The 23,104-nt window shown below is 40.2% G+C and overlaps 1 protein-coding gene across 6 annotated transcripts in view; it reads right to left on the minus strand.

Moving 5' to 3' along the window:
* The window catches only part of MC5R (melanocortin 5 receptor), a 203,249-nt gene that overhangs the window by 128,571 nt on the left and 51,574 nt on the right, over window positions 1-23,104 (minus strand). For 2 of the 6 annotated variants that reach the window (XM_069730997.1, XM_069730998.1), the window contains exon 2: window positions 16,534-16,690. The exons of the other annotated variants lie outside the window; for them this stretch is intronic. The gene's annotated coding sequence lies outside the window, so the exon portion shown is untranslated. The remainder of the gene's footprint in view (window positions 1-16,533; window positions 16,691-23,104) is intronic. 6 annotated transcript variants of the gene reach the window in all.

The raw sequence follows: 23,104 nt of genomic DNA on the forward strand, positions 1-23,104 counted from the left end.
TTGGAGACCCCTGATGTGCCTAAACAGTGGTAACCCCTCAATTCTAACTCCAACACTAACCCCAACACACCCCTAACCCTAATCCCAACTGTAGCCATAACCCTAATCACAACCCTAACCGCAACACACCCCTAACCACAACACTAACCCCAACACACCCCTAACCCTAACCACAACCCTAATTCCAACCCTAACCCTAAGGCTATGTGCCCACGTTGCGGATTCGTGTGAGATATTTCCGCACCATTTTTGAAAAATCTGCGGGTAAAAGGCACTGTGTTTTACCTGCGGATTTTCCGCGGATTTCCAGTGTTTTTTGTGCGGATTTCACCTGCGGATTCCTATTGAGGAACAGGTGTAAAAAGCTGCGGAATCCGCACAAAGAATTGACATGCTGCGGAAAATACAATGCAGCGTTTCCGCGCGGTATTTTCCGCACCATGGGCACAGCGGATTTGGTTTTTCATATGTTTACATGGTACTGTAAACCTGATGGAACACTGCTGCGAATCCGCAGCCAAATCCGCACCGTGTGCACATGGCCTAATTCTAAAGGTATGTGCACACGCTGCGGAAAACGCTGCGGATCCGCAGCAGTTTTCCATGAGTTTACATTTCAATGTAAACCTATGGGAAACAAAAATCGCTGTGCACATGCTGCGGAAAAACTGCACGGAAACGCAGCGGTTTACATTCCGCAGCATGTCACTTCTTTGTGCGGATTCCGCAGCGGTTTTACAACTGCTCCAATAGAAAATCGCAATTGTAAAACCGCAGTGAAATGCGCAGAAAAAAACGCGGTAAATCCGCCATAAATCCGCAGCGGTTTAGCACTGCGGATTTATCAAATCCGCAGCGGAAAAATCCGCAGAGGACCAGAATACGTGTGCACATTCCTAACCCTAACCCTAGCCCTAACCCTACCCCTACCCCTAACCCTACCCCTAACCCTACCCCTAACCCTAGCCCTACCCCTACCCCTACCCCTAACCCTAACCCTACCCCTACCCCTAACCCTAACCCTAACCCTATTCTAACATTAGTGGAAAAAAAAAAATTTCTTTATTTTTTTTATTGTCCCTACCTATGGGGGTGACAAAGGGGGGGGGGTTATTTATTATTTTTTTTATTTTGATCACTGAGATAGATTATATCTCAGTGATCAAAATGCACTTTGGAACGAATCTGCCGGCCGGCAGATTCGGCGGGCGCACTGCGCATGCGCCCGCCATTTTGGAAGATGGCGGCGCCCGGGAGAAGACGGACGGGACCACGGCTGGATCGGTAAGTATGATAGGGTGGGGGGGGACCACGGGGGGGGGGGATCGGAGCACGGGGGGGGGAATCGGAGCGCGGGAGGGGTGGAACGGAGCGCGGGGGGCGTGGAACGGAGCACGGGGGGGCTGGAATGGAGCACGGGGGGGTGGAACGGAGCACGGGGGGGGGTGGATCGGAGTGCAGGGGGGGTGATTGGAGCACGGGGGGGTGATTGGAGCACGGGGGGAGCGGACACGAGCACGGGGGGGAGCGGAGCACTGGACGGAGGGGAGCCGGAGCAGTGTACCGGCCAGATCGGGGGGGGTGGGGGGGCGATCGGAGGGGTGGGGTGGGGGCACACTAGTATTTCCAGCCATGGCCGATGATATTTCAGCATCGGCCATGGCTGGATTGTAATATTTCACCCGTTATAATGGGTGAAATATTACAAATCGCTCTGATTGGCAGTTTCACTTTCAACAGCCAATCAGAGCGATCGTAGCCACGAGGGGGTGAAGCCACCCCCCTTGGGCTAAACTACCACTCCCCCTGTCCCTGCAGATCGGGTGAAATGGGAGTTAACCCTTTCACCCGATCTGCAGGGACGCGATCTTTCCATGACGCCGCATAGGCGTCATGGGTCGGAATGGCACCGACTTTCATGACGCCTACGTGGCGTCATGGGTCGGGAAGGGGTTAAGGAAGAATTTATAAACCAAATAAAATGAAATGATTGTTTCAGGGAGAATTTAGAAAACAAATAAAAAAAAAATAGGCTTTCTATGGCCCACTGAGTGAGAGAGGACGCACACAGGAGTCAGGAGTGGCACACAAGCCCAGAGGCCAATATTTATCTCCCACTGATTGATTTAGTGATTTTTTCAGGTAAATTTTGGAACCCAAATCAAGCAAAAAAATTAATAGGCTTTCTATGGCCCACAATTGGAGAGAGAGAGATGGCACACCCAGGAGTCAAGACTGGCACACAAGCAGAAAGGGCAATATTAATCTCCCACTGATTTGATTTTTTTTTTTTTTCAGGGAGACTTTAGAAAAAAAAAAATACAAAAAAAATGATTTTTTCAGGAATAATTTAGATACCAAATAAAATAAAATGATTTTTTCAGGGAGAATTTAGAAAACAAATAAAACAAAAAATAGGCTTTCTAGGGCCCACTGAGTGAGAGATGACGCACACAGGAGTCAGGAGTGGCACACAAGCCCAGAGGCCAATATTTATCTCCCACTGATTGATTTAGTGATTTTTTCAGGTAGATTTTGGAACCCAAATCAAGCAAAAAAATAAATAGGCTTTCTATGGCCCACAATTGGAGAGAGAGAGAGAGAGAGAGAGATGGCACACCCAGGAGTCAAGACTGGCACACAAGCAGAAAGGGCAATATTAATCTCCCACTGATTTGATTTTTTTTTTTTTTTCAGGGAGACTTTAGAAAAAAAAAATAAAAAAAAATGAATTTTTCAGGAAGAATTTAGAAACCAAATAAAATGAAATGATTGTTTCAGGGAGAATTTAGAAAACAAATAAAAAAAAAATAGGCTTTCTATGGCCCACTGAGTGAGAGAGGACGCACACAGGAGTCAGGAGTGGCACACAAGCCCAGAGGCCAATATTTATCTCCCACTGATTGATTTAGTGATTTTTTCAGGTAGATTTTGGAACCCAAATCAAGCAAAAAAATTAATAGGCTTTCTATGGCCCACAATTGGAGAGAGAGAGATGGCACACCCAGGAGTCAAGACTGGCACACAAGCAGAAAGGGCAATATTAATCTCCCACTGATTTGATTTTTTTTTTTTTTTCAGGGAGACTTTAGAAAAAAAAAATACAAAAAAAATGATTTTTTCGGGAATAATTTAGAAACCAAATAAAATAAAATGATTTTTTCAGGGAGAATTTAGAAAACAAATAAAACAAAAAATAGGCTTTCTAGGGCCCACTGAGTGAGAGATGACGCACACAGGAGTCAGGAGTGGCACACAAGCCCAGAGGCCAATATTTATCTCCCACTGATTGATTTAGTGATTTTTTCAGGTAGATTTTGGAACCCAAATCAAGCAAAAAAATAAATAGGCTTTCTATGGCCCACAATTGGAGAGAGAGAGAGATGGCACACCCAGGAGTCAAGACTGGCACACAAGCAGAAAGGGCAATATTAATCTCCCACTGATTTGATTTTTTTTTTTTTTTTCAGGGAGACTTTAGAAAAAAAAAATACAAAAAAAATGAATTTTTCAGGAAGAATTTAGAAACAAAATAAAATAAAATGATTGTTTCAGGGAGAATTTAGAAAGCAAATAAAAAAAAATAGGCTTTGTAGGGCCCACTGAGTGAGAGAGGACGCACACAGGAGTCAGGAGTGGCACACAAGCCCAGAGGCCAATATTTATCTCCCACTGATTGATTTAGTGATTTTTTCAGGTAGATTTTGGAACCCAAATCAAGCAAAAAAATTAATAGGCTTTCTATGGCCCACAATTGGAGAGAGAGAGATGGCACACCCAGGAGTCAAGACTGGCACACAAGCAGAAAGGGCAATATTAATCTCCCACTGATTTGATTTTTTTTTTTTTTTCAGGGAGACTTTAGAAAAAAAAATACAAAAAAAATGATTTTTTCAGGAATAATTTAGATACCAAATAAAATAAAATGATTTTTTCAGGGAGAATTTAGAAAACAAATAAAACAAAAAATAGGCTTTCTAGGGCCCACTGAGTGAGAGATGACGCACACAGGAGTCAGGAGTGGCACACAAGCCCAGAGGCCAATATTTATCTCCCACTGATTGATTTAGTGATTTTTTCAGGTAGATTTTGGAACCCAAATCAAGCAAAAAAATTGATAGGCTTTCTATGGCCCACAATTGGAGAGAGAGAGATGGCACACCCAGGAGTCAAGACTGGCACACAAGCAGAAAGGGCAATATTAATCTCCCACTGATTTGATTTTTTTTTTTTTTCAGGGAGACTTTAGAAAAAAAAATACAAAAAAAATGAATTTTTCAGGAAGAATTTAGAAACAAAATAAAATAAAATGATTGTTTCAGGGAGAATTTAGAAAGCAAATAAAAAAAAAATAGGCTTTGTAGGGCCCACTGAGTGAGAGAGGACGCACACAGGAGTCAGGAGTGGCACACAAGCCCAGAGGCCAATATTTATCTCCCACTGATTGATTTAGTGATTTTTTCAGGTAGATTTTGGAACCCAAATCAAGCAAAAATATAAATAGGCTTTCTATGGCCCACAATTGGAGAGAGAGAGAGAGAGATGGCACACCCAGGAGTCAAGACTGGCACACAAGCAGAAAGGGCAATATTAATCTCCCACTGATTTGATTTTTTTTTTTTTTCAGGGAGACTTTAGAAAAAAAAATACAAAAAAAATGATTTTTTCAGGAATAATTTAGATACCAAATAAAATAAAATGATTTTTTCAGGGAGAATTTAGAAAACAAATAAAACAAAAAATAGGCTTTCTAGGGCCCACTGAGTGAGAGATGACGCACACAGGAGTCAGGAGTGGCACACAAGCCCAGAGGCCAATATTTATCTCCCACTGATTGATTTAGTGATTTTTTCAGGTAGATTTTGGAACCCAAATCAAGCAAAAAAATTGATAGGCTTTCTATGGCCCACAATTGGAGAGAGAGAGATGGCACACCCAGGAGTCAAGACTGGCACACAAGCAGAAAGGGCAATATTAATCTCCCACTGATTTGATTTTTTTTTTTTTTCAGGGAGACTTTAGAAAAAAAAATACAAAAAAAATGAATTTTTCAGGAAGAATTTAGAAACAAAATAAAATAAAATGATTGTTTCAGGGAGAATTTAGAAAGCAAATAAAAAAAAAATAGGCTTTGTAGGGCCCACTGAGTGAGAGAGGACGCACACAGGAGTCAGGAGTGGCACACAAGCTCAGAGGCCAATATTTATCTCCCACTGATTGATTTATTGATTTTTTCAGGTAGAATTTAGAACCCAAATCAACCAAAAAAATAAATAGGCTTTCTATGGCCCACTATTTGTGAGAGAGATGGCAAGCTCAGGACTGGCACACAAGCCCAGAGGCCAATATTAATCTCCCACTTTTTTTTTTTTTTTCCAGGGAAAATTTATAAACCCAATAAAAAAAATAATAAATAGGCTTTCTATGGCCCACTATCTGAGAGAGAGAGATGGCACGCTTAGGACTGGCACACAAGCCCAAAGGCCAATATTAATCTCCCACTGATTGATTTATTGATTTTTTCAGGTAGAATTTAGAACCCAAATCAACCAAAAAAATAAATAGGCTTTCTATGGCCCACTATTTGTGAGAGAGATGGCACGCTCAGGACTGGCACACAAGCCCAGAGGCCAATATTAATCTCCCACTTTTTTTTTTTTTCCAGGGAAAATTTATAAACCCAATAAAAAAAATAATAAATAGGCTTTCTATGGCCCACTATCTGAGAGAGAGAGATGGCACGCTTAGGACTGGCACACAAGCCCAAAGGCCAATATTAATCTCTCACTGATTGATTTATTGATTTTTTCAGGTAGAATTTAGAACCCAAATCAACCAAAAAAATAAATAGGCTTTCTATGGCCCACTATTTGTGAGAGAGATGGCAAGCTCAGGACTGGCACACAAGCCCAGAGGCCAATATTAATCTCCCACTTTTTTTTTTTTTTTCCAGGGAAAATTTATAAACCCAATAAAAAAAATAATAAATAGGCTTTCTATGGCCCACTATCTGAGAGAGAGAGATGGCACGCTTAGGACTGGCACACAAGCCCAAAGGCCAATATTAATCTCCCACTGATTGATTTATTGATTTTTTCAGGTAGAATTTAGAACCCAAATCAACCAAAAAAATAAATAGGCTTTCTATGGCCCACTATTTGTGAGAGAGATGGCACGCTCAGGACTGGCACACAAGCCCAGAGGCCAATATTAATCTCCCACTTTTTTTTTTTTCCAGGGAAAATTTATAAACCCAATAAAAAAAATAATAAATAGGCTTTCTATGGCCCACTATCTGAGAGAGAGAGATGGCACGCTTAGGACTGGCACACAAGCCCAAAGGCCAATATTAATCTCTCACTGATTGATTTATTGATTTTTTCAGGTAGAATTTAGAACCCAAATCAAGCAAAAAAATTAATAGGCTTTCTATGGCCCACTGAGTGAGAGATGGCACACACAGGAGTCAGGAGTGGCACACAAGCCCTGAGGCCAATATTTTTCTCCCACTGATTGATGTTGTGATTTTTTCAGGTAGATTTTGGAACCCAAATCAAGCAAAAAAATAAATAGGCTTTCTATGGCCCACTGAGTGAGAGATGACACAGACAGGGATGGCACTCTAGCAGAAATGCCAATCTTAATCTCCCACAAAAAAAAAAAAAAGGAACTGTCCTTCAATTACTATCTCCCTGCAGTAATCTCAGCCAGGTATGGCAGGCAGCAATAAGGAGTGGACTGATGCACAAATTAAATAAAAAGTGTGGACAAACAAACAAGATAGCTGTGCAGAAAGGAAGGAACAAGAGGATTTGTGCTTTGAAAAAAGCAGTTGGTTTGCACAGCGGCGTACACACAGCAATGCAGCTATCAGGGAGCCTTCTAGGGCAGCCCAATGAGCTACAGCGCTGAGGAAAAAAAAAAAATGTAGCTTCCACTGTCCCTGCACACCGAAGGTGGTGTTGGGCTGTGGAAATCGCTACAGCACAAGCGGTTTGGTGGTTAATGGACCCTGCCTAACGCTATCCCTGCTTCTGAGGAAGCGGCAGCAACCTCTCCCTAAGCTCAGATCAGCAGCAGTAACATGGCGGTCAGCGGGAACGCCCCTTTATAGCCCCTGTGACGCCGCGGACAGCAAGCCAATCACTGCAATGCCCTTCTCTAAGATGGTGGGGACCAGGACCTATGTCATCACGCTGCCCACACTCTGCGTTTACCTTCATTGGCTGAGAAATGGCGCTTTTCGCGTCATTGAAACGCGACTTTGGCGCGAAAGTTGCGTACCGCATGGCCGACCCCGCACAGGGGTCGGATCGGGTTTCATGAAACCCGACTTTGCTAAAAGTCGGCGACTTTTGAAAATGAACGACCCGTTTCGCTCAACCCTAATAGACACACAAGCAAAATCCATCTGATCAGTGTTGGGAGCGGGAGAAATCGGACCTCCACAGAACTGATTTTGATGACCTATCCTGTGGTAATCAATATGCTATCACCAGACAACCCTTCGAACGTACCTTTGTGTATTATTATTATTATTTATTCAGCTTCGATTACATAGCACCATAATATCATATAGTGCTTTGCAGATATTATGATCAATGTCCCAATTGGAGCTCAAAATCTATATCCCCTATCAATATGTCTTTGGAGTGTGGGAGAAAGCCTGAGAACCCAGAGGAAACCCAGGCAAACATTGGTAAAACACACAAACTCCTTGCAAATGTTGTCATTTGGGGGATTTCAAAGCAGGACCCCAGCACTGCTCAGTTACAGTGCTAACCACTGAGCCACCGTGCTATCCCTTGTATTGTGATCACAAGTGCAGTTGGAAGTTCGCATTAAATTCTCCAAAATTATTCTCCACTGAGACATGAGTTATGGCTTTCCCTTTCAAACTGGAGATGACTAGAACTGTCACTCAGATCAGTGGTGGCTATGGTCAGAGAGTCCGGAGCACTACACATAACAGGACCATATTCAAAATACTTGAGATCTCAGCATTAGAATTAAAACTTCTCTTTGTTTTGCCAATTATAAAGATTAATAAACAATGCTATTAAGGTTAAGCCACCTTCCAGAATTCTTATCAATTGCTTTTTCAGTTTCAAAGCCTTTGGACGGAATCATACTAGGGTATAATACGGACGAGTGCTATGTGAAAAAACATTGCATAGCACTTGGACCAGTGTTAATCTATGGGGAAGTTTACATCCTCTTTTTTTTATCGGGTGTATTCTACGTGCGAGTGAAATCGCAGCATGTTGTGATTTTACGCGTATATCGGCCGAGTCTCACCAATGCAAGTCTATGGGTGCGAGAAAAAAAAGCGGACACCACACGGACTATCAATGTGACTTGCAAGAAATACGCACACATTTTCCTCATTTCAGCCCATTGAACCATTAATTCATGGGGAAAATCAGTGAGAAATGTAAAGCCATGGGCATGTCATACGGATGTCATGCGGATACATAGATGTGAGGAAATCTCATCATCGCATTGCAAATGCACTACACACGGATGACCAGACGGAGAACACTTATTCAACTCTCGGCCGAGAGAAATGGAACGATTTTTCATACGTTAAGTGTGACTCCGGCTTATGACAGACTGCCTTTAACCCTTTCAAGTCATGTTGATTTTCCTTTTTTTTTCCCGACTTTCTTCTGAGAGCCATAACTTTTTTTAAGTTTTCTGTCCTCATAGCTACTGTATGAGAGCTTGTTATTTGTGGGATGAATTGTACTTTTGAATGACACTATTAATTTTACCGCATAGTGTACTGGAAATTGGAAAAATTTCAAATGCACTGAAATTGCAGAAAAAGTGCAATTCCACATTTTTTTTTTCACATACCATGTTCACTATATGGTAAAAATGTCCTGGCAATATGATTATCCAGTACGCTGAAACCAAACATGGATAGTTTTTTTTATTTAAGCGGTGAAAAAAATCAGAAATTTCTAAGAATTTTTTTTTTAGCTTTTATCTTTATTTTCCGAGTCCTGTAACAGTTACATCTTTTGGGATCTGGGGTTGTGTGAGAGCTTACTTTTTATGCTTTGAAAGGACGTTTTTACTGATGCCATTGGTGTAGATGCAATGTTTTCATTGTCTCGTATTGCACTTTATTACAATATTGTGGTGGTCAAAAAAATATAATTTTGGTGTTTTGATTTTTTTCCTGTTTATGCCATTTACTGATTGGATTAATTTATTTCATATCTTTATAGATCAGACTGAGATACCAAATATGTACATTTTTATTTTTTTTTAATGGTTTTATTTTTAACGTAACCCCTTTTCTCATGTACAGCATAATGGAATTAATGGTGCTATATAAATAAATAGTAATAATAATAATAATAATAATAATAATAATAATGGGGCAAAATGTGGAGTTATTTGATTTTTTTTATTTTTTTAAATTTTCAGCAACTTTTTGTGAAGAATACTGGATATATAATTTCATGCCTTTCCTTTGTTCTGCAGGGACTCAAATGTCCAATATTCTCCAAGCCTCAAAGAGAAAGCTGACATTCAGCTCAACAGAAGGTGGAGGGGGTCAAGCCTCCCAAAGGCTGTAAGTGACAGATCTCATACCTTAAGCCAACTTAGAGCAGGGCAAAAGCTTGTTTGCAATATAGAGTCATGTTGAAGCTGGCAAAGAACATTCCAGAAACATAATTCAATTGGGAGTTACGACGATGCTATTCGTTCTAGCCTAGTTCTCGATCCATTCTAGCACCCCAGGGAGGGGAAATATGTAGAATGGTTAGTAGGAGCCAGATAGTAAAGATGTGTCTAGTCTCAAGTCGTAGCAGGGGCCTGGTCGGATCCGATGATACTAAAACCGCCTCCCTAGGATTGTTCATTAAACAGTTATGACTCATCTAAGGTTATAGACTTTTTAGCTAGAGGCAAGATGAGGGTATTTAGGTTCAGCCCAGAGGGCAGGAGGGGAGTGGCCCAATGGGCATGATGCTATGTGGTTGCTCTCTCTGTTATGCATGCAATCCACTTTGAAAGGGGGGTAATGTTGGCAACATTCTCTGTAACACTTAAGAGCCACCTGGCAGCCCATGTCCTTTGTAGCCCAGCGCACACATGGTCTAACATCAAACCGCTAATTGACATGATCCATTTGTCTATATCCCCCTACTACCACTATTATATTTGCATTATGTATTATATAGAAAAATGAAAGCATAGTGCTGCCAATAAACTGGCCAATTCATGTATGCCCATCAACCATGGCAAGGTGACTTCTAGATTATATGTTTTTAATGTTTTTCTGTGTTTTCACATGGCCTAAACTTAGACATAGTGCTGCTGTGCTTTCTTTTTTCTATATAATACAGTCTGGCAGCTTGCACATGTTCACACTTAGAAGTTGCTGGTCAGTTTTTTTGTATATTTAACTTTTGGATGTTGGCTGCATCCAGCCTGAATTTGCACTCCTCCAAGTGACCTCCAGGTGGCCGTAGTCAGCTCTACTTGCCCATAAATTGTAGGCTAAACCCAGGAGCAGGCATGAGTGTCTAAAATTGTAGGTTGATAGTCCAAGAGAAGGCATGTACAGTAGAGCAGGGATCCCATCAGAGGGAAGTCACCTTGCTGTGGTTGATGAGCATACATGAATTTGCCAATTTATGTGCTAAGAACCTTCATTTTCATTCATTTCCGTAAGTTTTAAAAAAAGTGAACATTTTTTTTGAGTAGTACAATTTTCACATGGACTAATCTTATGCATAATCCTGCTGTGCTTTCTTATATATATATATATTTATATATATATATATATATATATATATATATATATATATATATATATATACAGTGGGGCAAAAAAGTATTTAGTCAGTCAGCAATAGTGCAAGTTCCACCACTTAAAAAGATGAGAGGCGTCTGTAATTTACATCATAGGTAGACCTCAACTATGGGAGACAAACTGAGAAAAAAAAATCCAGAAAATCACATTGTCTGTTTTTTTAACATTTTATTTGCATATTATGGTGGAAAATAAGTATTTGGTCAGAAACAAAATTTCATCTCAATACTTTGTAATATATCCTTTGTTGGCAATGACAGAGGTCAAACGTTTTCTTTAAGTCTTCACAAGGTTGCCACACACTGTTGTTGGTATGTTGGCCCATTCCTCCATGCAGATCTCCTCTAGAGCAGTGATGTTTTTGGCTTTTCGCTTGGCAACACGGACTTTCAACTCCCTCCAAAAGTTTTCTATAGGGTTGAGATCTGGAGACTGGCTAGGCCACTCCAGGACCTTGAAATGCTTCTTACGAAGCCACTCCTTCGTTGCCCTGGCGGTGTACTTTGGATCATTGTCATGTTGAAAGACCCAGCCACTTTTCATCTTCAATGCCCTTGCTGATGGAAGGAGGTTTGCACTCAAAATCTCACGATACATGGCCCCATTCATTCTTTCATGTACCCGGATCAGTCGTCCTGGCCCCTTTGCAGAGAAACAGCCCCAAAGCATGCTGTTTCCACCACCATGCTTTACAGTAGGTATGGTGTTTGATGGATGCAACTCAGTATTCTTTTTCCTCCAAACACGACAAGTTGTGTTTCTACCAAACAGTTCCAGTTTGGTTTCATCAGACCATAGGACATTCTCCCAAAACTCCTCGGGATCATCCAAATGCTCTCTAGCAAACTTCAGACGGGCCCGGACATGTACTGGCTTAAGCAGTGGGACACGTCTGGCACTGCAGGATCTGAGTCCATGGTGGCGTAGTGTGTTACTTATGGTAGGCCTTGTTACATTGGTCCCAGCTCTCTGCAGTTCATTCACTAGGTCCCCCCGCGTGGTTCTGGGATTTTTGCTCACCGTTCTTGTGATCATTCTAACCCCACGGGGTGGGATTTTGCGTGGAGCCCCAGATCGAGGGAGATTATCAGTGGTCTTGTATGTCTTCCATTTTCTAATTATTGCTCCCACTGTTGATTTCTTCACTCCAAGCTGGTTGGCTATTGCAGATTCAGTCTTCCCAGCCTGGTGCAGGGCTACAATTTTGTTTCTGGTGTCCTTTGACAGCTGTTTGGTCTTCACCATAGTGGAGTTTGGAGTCAGACTGTTTGAGGGTGTGCACAGGTGTCTTTTTATACTGATACCAAGTTTAAACAGGTGCCATTACTACAGGTAATGAGTGGAGGAAAAAGGAGACTCTTAAAGAAGAAGTTACAGGTGTGTGAGAGCCAGAAATCTTGATTGTTTGTTTCTGACCAAATACTTATTTTCCACCATAATATGCAAAAAAAATGATAAAAAAACAGACAATGTGATTTTCTGGATTTTTTTTTCTCAGTTTGTCTCCCATAGTTGAGGTCTACCTATGATGTAAATTACAGACGCCTCTCATCTTTTTAAGTGGTGGAACTTGCACTATTGCTGACTGACTAAATACTTTTTTGCCCCACTGTATATATATACATACACACACACAAAGTCAGTCAAGTAAAAAAGGATCATCCGCTGTGAGACTTACCAAAGAATGCGCAGGTGCTGTCAGGGAATCCAAACGCACAATGCCGGAAGACAGAATGTAATTGCAAAGAACATGCACGGCAAAGTAATACATGAAGATATCAGCTGAGAGCAAATCCGTGATAGCAGAGTATGCGCATGCGCATCAAGTCATATCTTAGTCGCAAGTCTGATAGCAATATTTGCTTGTGCGTCAAGTAATCACAAGTCTACTTGTTCCATGCATGCGTAGTTAGACAGGTAGAATAAGTCATAAGCATTTGCAGTGCACACACGCTGTAAGGCTGAGTTCACATTAGATTCCAACAACGAAAAGTTAATGAAAAGGACGGCACAAGAGGAATGCAGACTCTTTAGGACTTTGGACTCATAAATAACTGATCTGCAGTTGTCACGAATTAACAGGGTATACGGAGCTCTGCAATTTAAAGCGTATAGCTGGATGAACATCAAAACAAGTAAGTATGCGGCACTCATCCTTTTTTGCTGTGTATTCGTGCTCTTTATTGGATATAGCTTGTACAAGTTTATACATCCATGTAGGACATTAGGTTCACTCTCCACTACCGCACCCTCCTGTGAACCTGATGTCCTACATGGATGTATAAACTTGTACAAGCTATATCCAATAAAGAGCACAAATACACAGCAAAAAAAGGGTGAGTGCCGCATACTTACTTGTTTTGAGTTCACATTAGCGTTCAGCTGAGCTGGGCTGCGAACTTCCTCCGTTAAGCTCCGCCTACTTCCACTTAGGTCCGCCTACTTCTGCATGTGTCCTGCATACCTATCTTTAACATTGGGTAGGCAGGACATGTGGTGTATGTGGATGCGTCATTTTGACGCGCCCGCCGCCGGCATGGGAATGCAACTTATTAAAAGGGAATTTTGTTAAACGCAGCTAAACGGAAGAAGTTCTAGAGTGGGCGGACCTTAACGGAGAAAGTGCGCACACCTCCGCAGCTCAGCTGAAAGCTAATGTTAACTTAGCCTAAGACAAAAAGTTTCCAACTGTGGATAAGTCAGAATAGATGTACTATGCGTGTGCGCAACACGTTACATTGACTAAAAAAGCTGAGTTGGCACTGCGCATGTGCGACTAAAGAAGTATCCTAGATAAAATGCAGATGTTACAGAGCATAACACGATGCTAATAGGAAAAATAGAATACCAGGAACAGGTGGATACAGAAAACTTCAAATAAGCACTCAGCACTTAAAAAGGTGATTATGAAATTGCAGGAGTTAAAAGCACAATCTGGTACATGCTATGTCCTGTCAAGCTAGGACAGAGTATAAATCTACAATGTAGCTAGTGAAACAAAACCCTAAAAGTGAGCATAAAATACTCCACGTGAAATATTGAGTCATGACATATATAATACAAGCTGCAAGAATGAAAATTAGTATCCGGCAGATATAAAAATAATGTAATGAATAGTGAAACATTTATTAAATAGGTAGGAGACACATGGAAAATAAGGGGTAAAGCCATGAAAAAAAATGAAAATTTCTGTAAAATACAGTGAATTCTATAAAAATGTATAGGTAAGTAGAGGCAATCCGAGGGATAATCATAGCATTACTGATAGCTGTTACCCATGACAGGGTAGATTACCCGTAAGGATTTTTTATATAACCCAATGATTATTTTATATGAGCATAAATGGTGCACAATATGTGAACCTACTGAGGTGCAAAGAACTGCTGCAACAGAACTTCATAAAGATATGTGAGGCTCTGTCAATATCAGAGAATTGGTTAAAAGGGGAGTAGAATTACACAAGGTGCTGAGCAAGTGTGTTATAGTTTTCTTAAATGGACAACATCCCTAACATAAAGGATGTACAAAGATAAAAAAAAAATTCTGTCTACATACAAGTTGGAAATTTTAAAGCCAGGAGGTAAGATTCATTTATGAAACTGTGGAATGACACAGAGGACAAAGTCCTAATATGAGACCAATTAAAGATCAAGAAGTTATAATACTGGATAATCATACAGCCATTGAAAGTTCACCACAAATGAATTGCAAGTGGAGAACAATGAAGAGTACAAAGTCCATGAAAGAGACCAGTAAGAGATCAAACATGATGATAATGATGACATTTAAAGATGACCCCAGATCCTGTGAAAAAAAAGAAAAAAGTGATAAAATTAGCAAATAAAGATTACTTAAAGGAGATGTGTACATTACTGCTGCTTGTAGAACCGCATGAACAATAATTCCTCATTCAATCCATGCAGAGAGAGACTCCATAAATAAAGGATCCATTTGGATTAACATAGTAAAAGGCCATTTATTATATTACATCCCAAATGTTGATTTACAATCCCTCCAGACTCAGAATTTTAAATCCAGTTGTATTCATCTGATGTACTGTACATTGAAGAAATGTGAGGCAACTGATGAATGAGTTTTGCCTTTTTTCACAGTCTCTTTTGTCTGTTGAGGTATTGGAGAGATGTTGTTGGATCCTCCTTCTTAATTCTTGTGTGGTCTGACCAACATAGCTCATGGGGCAGTCACAAATTATGGCAAAAATGATATTTTAAGACCGACAGTTGAAAAAAAGATCTACGGCGAATCTGTAAAGGAAAAATCAAGATGAAAATTCCACCCTGTGCAATCATGAGTGAGAAAATATTACACCCCCCAACAAGGGTATGTGCCATAAAGTTTCGCAGCCCTATATAAGCTAGCGAGTAGGTCGTTTATAGTGACTATGGCAGGGATTGTCTTTAAGGTTTCTTGCTCGCCTAGCAACCAGATTAGGAGTTGTGGACATATGGGGATCAGCTTAGACTCACTAAACAAAATTCCCCAATTCTTAGTAAGAATCAAATGGACATGCTGCCACTGATTATTGAAAATTGTTATAAGACTCAAAGGTCTTGTAGACTCACGCAAACGTGTTTAAAGTAGTTCTTGACGGTTGCTGGTCTTGGCAAACTGAAAGGAATTTGAAATTACTCCCTGTGGGTATCATTTATTCCGAAAACTCTTTCACCTGTTTTTTAAACCCTGTTAAAGTACTGCAGCTCCCTTTTAGGTGTAAGATTTGACAATTTGGAATCCAATTTTTTAGATGGCATGGATGAAAACTGGAATAGTGCAATAGGTAATTAGTTGCTGTCGAGTTTCTGAACAGTGTGGTAGAGATAAAGGAATCTTCAATCTCCAATCTTAAATCAAGGAAGTCAATGAATGAACAGGAAAAATTTGCAGAGTAATATTTCAAGAATTCTTTTTACGTTATTCAACAAACAGCCCATAATCTGTCAAGGTACCTGTCCAAAGTAATAAGATGTCGTCAATAAACCGAAACAAGCAAGTACACGTACGGTATGTCTCAAGTGTATAGACCATGGTCTCCAGCCACCAGCTTAAAAATAGATTTGCATATGAGGGTGCACAGCGATCACTAATATCGGTCCCATATACTTACCTGTAAAATGCTCCACTGAAAACAAATAAGTTCTTATCCAAGACAAAGTATAGAAGCTCCAGGATAAATGAGTCGGGCTTTCTGTCACCAGTGGAATGTGAGTGCAAGAAGAAAGAGACCACTATAATCCCAATACCATGAACAATGCTCTCCACATCTAACCATCTCTGTTCAAATTGTTATGTCTGAGGGGATCCAATTGCAAACTCCGTATATTCCTACACACACTGTCAAAGAAAATCTGTGCAGCAGGAAAGAGTGAAAATAAAGGTATTGCCTGTGAAGGCATTCTTCCGGAGAATCTCATTTTCATATTGGGGTTTTCATCTTATTGTAAAAGTTCAATAAGGTCACGAAATTCTTGTCTCTCATCAACAGGTAATTTGTCTATAAAGGATGGCTGGTAATATAGGAGTTTAACATTCTAGAAATTGCCTACAAAATAGGTAAAGGTCTTTTATGAGAACACATTTATCCTGGACATTCATGGAGGAAAAGGATAACCTATGTTTCAATGCTGTACTCTCAATATCCGAAAGTGCATATGTTGAAAGATTAACTATTTGTAGATTACCTGAGTCATGAGTTGTAGGGTGTCCACCTGGTGATGCTACCATCCCTTGTTGCTCTTGGTTTCTCGCTTGTATGTTGGTGACCAGTTCCTATAGTCTCTGCCACTCTTTCACTTGTCTGGTTTTATCTTGATCCCTCCTGTGGTGCCTTCTAGGTCGCTTAGTTCCGAAGATAAAAAAATCTTTAGAAGAGTGTTCTTGTTGCATGGGGTTATCTTTGGTGTTATTGGTCTAAATTACACCTGGTCTTTTGTTACCATGATGAGTCTATTTGTAGGCTCGTCCATTGTTAAAATCAAGTTTCTCTCTGTGAAATGTATGCCTCTTGCCACAAATTATGTCCTTTTCAAATTGACCAATTATCACTTTTAATCATTGTTGGATAGGGATAACCAAGCTATTAATATCAAAATTGACAAATTTGCTCTCCTATATTTTATTTATTGTTTTAACTGTAAATTTTATTAAAAATGTTCAAATTTTTAACAAAAGGATGTGAGTCCTGACAAACAATTACATTCAAATTCATCATATAAAAATGAAGATTAATATGGTTACAATGATAAAGTAATGTGAGATATAATATAGGGAAATACTACCTCTAGGGATATAATACCCAGTTGTAATATAAAGCATTGACTACAAAGTCAATCTAGGTACCCAAATCAAACACTAAGTAGATTCATCCAACAATATACAGAATATACAGAAAAATGACATAGAAAAGTTATTTTGGATATTGTGTAAATGCACCTCACATAGACGGACAAAAGGAGAGGACTCAAACACATAAGGTATGGAAAGGGAGGGATGCAGGTTCCAAGCAGTACTAAGTGATCAAGAAAAGCCTAAACATTTCTCTCAGTCTAGTAGTAATCCAACAGGGCACAAAGGGAGTCAAATCCATCCACTCTCGCTCCAAAAAGAGCCATCATATTCCATACTATGAATGTCATTTATTCTATACTATAACTGCTGATGGGAAGGAGAGGAATGTCTGCTTCCAGTGAAGGGCGATCAAACACGCCACCTCCGTAAGGATATGTAATAACAGCTTGGCTGAGTTTTTTCCCATCCTCTTGGGGGAAATATTAAACAAATATATAAACAGTTGAAGCCCCACCTTGACATAAAGTACCCTGCTAATTAATGCTCTCACTATATCCCAAAAACCTGTGATCACTGGACAAGACCAAAAAATATGGTATTAGGTTCCCATCTCAGAACCGCAATGCCAGCATAGATTCAAGAGTAGAGGGATCAGTCTATGGAGGGAGTCAGGTGTGTGATACCAAAACTTCAGTATTTTATACTGATTTTCTTTTATAAAGTGTACAAATGGAGGACTTAGCAGTTTTTTCCCAAATAACGTGCCAACTTTGAGGTGATATCCCTCTTCCCAGTGTAGACTCCCATCTGCTCATGTAGAGATGCTTTAGTTGTTGGCCTTACTGAGATAAATTTAAAATCTTATATATTTCTGAGATTGGTCCCTTAGTCCACGGCCCTTTTCTGCAAGTCCTCTCAAAGTCAGTCGGTATAGAGACCTTTAATACTTTATAAAGCGAGGAGATAAAATTCTTAATCTGTGAATACTGGAAGAACTCTTTATTAGAGATGGAAAATTTGGACTTGACAGCATCAAACATGAGAAGCTCCAGCATGTCCCCGTCTACTAGGTCCACAAACCTGAATAATCCTGCAGAGGTCCACAAATGAACCATCACATGATCCATACTATTTGGTAACAAGGGCTGAAATATGAATGAGATCATTGGTGAGTTAGAGGAAGCCAAACAACCTCTTCATACAAGAAGGCCATATCTCCCTCATGAACAACATTGGACCCAGCATTGGACCATAATAGCGAATTCGGCTGAATTGGCGCAGGCCATAATTTTTCTATTTCTGTTTGTTGTATGCCCATAATGAAGCCCATGAAGGAATCCTACGTAAATGTGCTGCCCAGTAGTATTTAATATTGTCGGGGACTGAGAGGCCCCCTTTTAATCTATGAGAGACAAAGAGACACTTGGAGATCCAGTGACACTTATTCCAAATGCACCTCATCATGGTTGCTTCGAGGGACTTCACTCATGGAGACTTTAATCGTCAAGGTCTCAAAAAAAGAAAGTAACTTAGGAAGGAGCGACATTTTAGTTGAAGTAATACAGCGAGAACGGTTTCCATTTATCCATTAGTCTCCTTAAATCACTGCTATATACAGAGATCTCAAGCACGTAAGTCATGCTAGATAGCCCTGGAATTTACAGGAACTGGAGGCTTTTTGCCAAGAAGAGTGGGCAGCTTTACCATCTGAGAAAATAAAGAACCGCATCCACAACTACCACAAAAGACTTCAAGCTATCATTGATGTTAGAGGGGGCAATACACAGTATTAAGAAATAGGGTATAGGAACTTTTGATCAGGGTCATTTGGATGTTTTGGGTTGTCATTATGATTTAAAAAAGAAAACACAGTAGTTTGATAATAAATGGCTTCACCCAACCACTAACCATAAGTGGAGAAAAAGATTTGGTGTTATCATTCATATTCTCTGAAAAAAAGCCAAAAATGCAAAAATTCTGCCGGGGTATGTAAACTTATGAGCACAACTGTAGGTTACCGTAGGAAGAGACCAGGTTAAACCCTAGGTATTTAATATCCTCAGAAATCCATCTGAATTTAAAGTTTTGCTTTAAATGATCCCATATATCAGGAGGGATATACAGGGTGGGCCATTTATATGGATACACCACCTAAATAAAATGGGAATGGTTGGTGATATCAACTTCCTGTTTGTGGCACATTAGTACATGGGAGGGGGAAAACTTTTCAAGATGGGTGGTGACCATGGCAGCCATTTTGAAGTTGGTCATTTTGGATCCAACTTTATTTTTTCCAATGGGAGGAAGGTCATGTGGCACATCAAACTTATTGAGAATTTCACAAGAATAACAATGATGTGCTTGGTTTTAATGTAACTTTATTCTTTCATGAGTTATTTACAAGTTTATGACCACTTATAAAATGTGTTCAAAGTGATACCCTTTGTGTTGGATTGTCAATGCAATCCTTTTTTCCCACTCTTGACACACTGATAGCAACACCGCAGAAGAATTGCTAGCACAGGCTTCCAGGATACGTTGTTTCAGTTGCTGCTTGTATCTTCACAGATGCCTTCAGATGACCCCAAAGATAAACGTCTAAGGGAGTCAGATCGGGAGACCTTGGTGGCCATTCAACTGGCCCACGATGACCAATCCACTTTCCAGGAAACTGTTCATGTAGGAATTCTCGGACCTGACACCCATAATGTGGTGGTGCACCATCATGCTGGAAAAACTCAGGGAACATGCCATCGTCAGTGCATAAAGAGGGCAACACATCATTATGTAGCAATTTCAGATATCCAGTGGCATTGAGGTCTCCATTGATGAAGAATGGCCCCACTATCTTTGTACCCCATATACCACACCATACCCATAGCCCCCCCCCATACAAAGATAGTGAAAACAGTAAAGAAAAGATTTTCAGCTCACCCCTTATCAGTCGTCTCTTGAACTTTGGATTTACCCCCTGTGCACGGATTTGCCTTGGCTCCAGGTGAGAAGTGAATTATCCAGATAAAAAAGTGGTATAAATACAGCGACCATGGGCAGAAGAAGATAAGTAAAACTTTCAGTTTATTTAATACATATTAATTTCAATGCAGCATGTTGCAGCCACAGGGCTAAACTAGAGTAGCAACCCTCCTGCGCGTTTCAGCTATAGGAAGCCTTAATCATGGATAGCATTAAAAAAAGAAAAAAGAAAATGCTATCCATGATTAAGGCTTCCTATAGCTGAAAAGCGTAGGATGGTTGCTCCTCTAGTTTAGCCCTGTGGCTGAAACATGCTGCATTGTATTTTAATATCTATAAAATAAACTGAAAGTTTTACTTATCTTCTGCTGTCCATAGTTGCTGGATTTATATCACTTTTTTCTGGATCATACAAAGATAGTGGGGACATTTGTCATCAATGGAAGCCTCGATGCCACTGGATATCTGAAATTGCTACATGATGATGTGTTGCCCTCTTTATGCACTGAAGATGGCATGTTCCCTGAGTTTTACCAACAAGATGGTGCACCACCACATTGTGGATATCAGGTCCGAACATTCCTACATGAACAGTTTCCTGGAAAGTGGTTTGGTCATCATGGGCCAGTTGAATGGCAACCAAGGTCTCCCGATCTGACCCCCTTAGACTTTTATCTTTGGGATCATCTGAAGGTAATTGTCTATGCTGTGAAGATACGAGATGTGCAGCATCTGAAACAGTGGATACTGGAAGCCCGTGCTAGCATTTCTTCTGCAGTGTTGCTATTAGTGTATCAAGAGTGGGAGAAGAGGGTTGCATTGACAATTCAACACAATGGGCAGCACTTTAACACATTTTATAAGTGGTCATAAACTTGTAAATCACTCATGAAAGAATAAAGTTACATTAAAACCAAGCATACCATTGTTTTTCTTGTGAAATTCTCAATAAGATTGATGTGTCAAATGACCCTCTTCCCATTGGAAAAATAAAGTTGGATCCAAAATGGCACACCTCAAAATGGCCACCATGGTCACCACCCATCTTGAAAAGTTTCCCCCTCACATATACTAATGTGCTACAAACGGTAAGTTGATATCACCAACCATTCCCATTTTATTTAGGTGTATTCATATAAATGGCCCACCCTGTACAATGGTAGGGCTTTTGTTTTTGAAGTATTCAGTTTAAACCCCGATAGTTCCCCATACTTTTTAAAATCCTCCATGAGGTTAAGTAGTGTAATATGGGGGTTGGTTAGGGCTAAAAGGACGTCATTCGCAAATTAGGAGATCTTAAACATTTTGTTCCGAAACTCAATTCCTTACATATTAGGATTTTGTCTTATCATTGCCACCAGCATTTCTATACACAAGACATATAATAGGGTGGACAGGAGGAATCCCTGTCAGTTGCCATTTGATATCTTGAATAAGTGAGATGAGTGGAAGCGAAGTTTGACTGAGGCCGAAGTGGAACTATAAAGTGCCCCTATTGCTGTCAAGAAAGAGCCCAAAATGCCAAAAATCTTCAAGGTCTCAAACAGGAAGCACCAATTTAGGCGGTCAAATGTTTTTACCACGACTATACTTAATATGAGGGACTGTAGATTATTTCTATTGGCATCCTCTATCAAATCTATTGCCTGTCTGGTATTATTCCTTCAAAATATCCATAATGTCCTCCTGCGTCACTTGTTGATTGAGAGACAATAAGGCCTCAGAGGGGAGAACTGGGAGATTTAGATTTGATAGAAATATTGAATTGAAAACATTGTTATCAGTCCTCTCCCCTTTGTACCAGTCTGTCACTGTAAATTTGTTTACTGTAAATGATATCTGTAACTCTGTATGTAACCCCTTTCTCATGTACAGCACCATGGACTTAATGGTGCTATATAAATAAATAATAATAATAATAATTTATGGGGAGACTATCTTCTAGGTTATACAACTTACTATAAAAATTTTAGAATAGTTTCAAAATTTCTGTTGGATAATAATGGATTGTGCCATCCATCCCTCTCAAGGCCTGAGGATGAGAGTTAAAAGTTCTTCAATAAGCTAGCTAAAAGCATGTGGGCTTTATGACCTTTTTCGTAATCTTTTTGCTCTGTATAAAGAAGTTGTTCAACTTTACGCATTGAAAGGTCTTTCAGTTTGTTTCTAATCCCCACAACTAGTGATGGGTGAACCCCCAATGATCAGGATCGGCGGGTTTGCCTGAGTTTATTTGTAAAGTTCGAGTTCGGGGCCAGAGATGACGTGAACTTGCGTCCAAACAACGAACTTGGACTTTACAGATATGGGATGGGATGGGGGGCAGTAAAAGAAAGAATAAAATGAATAATTAACATTATAATTATATGTACCTGTCCAGCGAAGTGTCCTCCCGTTCTGCTGTCTCCCGGCCGCATCTGCTACCGGGGCTGCTCATTACCTTCCGGCGGTATTCACTGCACTCGGCAGTCTTCAGCTTTTTCCGGCAGTGTTCGTGCAGTGAAAAGTTAGTATAATATTTATAATGTTTATTAGTAATTTTATTCTTTCTTTTACAGGCTCTGGACTGAACTGGACCCGAACTGTATCACAGGTTTCCCATGGAAACCCGTGTTTGGGACCTTGTGACTGAACACTATGTGTTCAGTACTGGTCTCGAACTTTACAGTTTAGGTTGGCCCATCCCTACCCACAACCTTATTCAAAACCTTCATGGAGGGCGAAATAGCTAACCTACGTTCTTCCTTCATTAATTGAAAGGTTAATTTAATGAGTTCTAATTTAGCATTTTTTTTTACTCTGGAACCTTTTTTGATACAATATCCTCTCATGACGGCCTTGTGAGCTTCCCACAGGACTGAAGGATCGGAAACTGAGCCCTCATTCAAATGGGAGAAGTCTGTGAGATGGTCCAATAAGGTCTTCTGGATATTTGGGTCCTTAATTAGAAACTCATTCAATCGCCAGTGACAAGCCCTGGTACACAGT

The sequence above is a fragment of the Ranitomeya imitator genome, chromosome 6 (assembly GCF_032444005.1).
Source record: "Ranitomeya imitator isolate aRanImi1 chromosome 6, aRanImi1.pri, whole genome shotgun sequence".
Classification (NCBI taxonomy): Eukaryota; Metazoa; Chordata; class Amphibia; order Anura; family Dendrobatidae; genus Ranitomeya; species Ranitomeya imitator.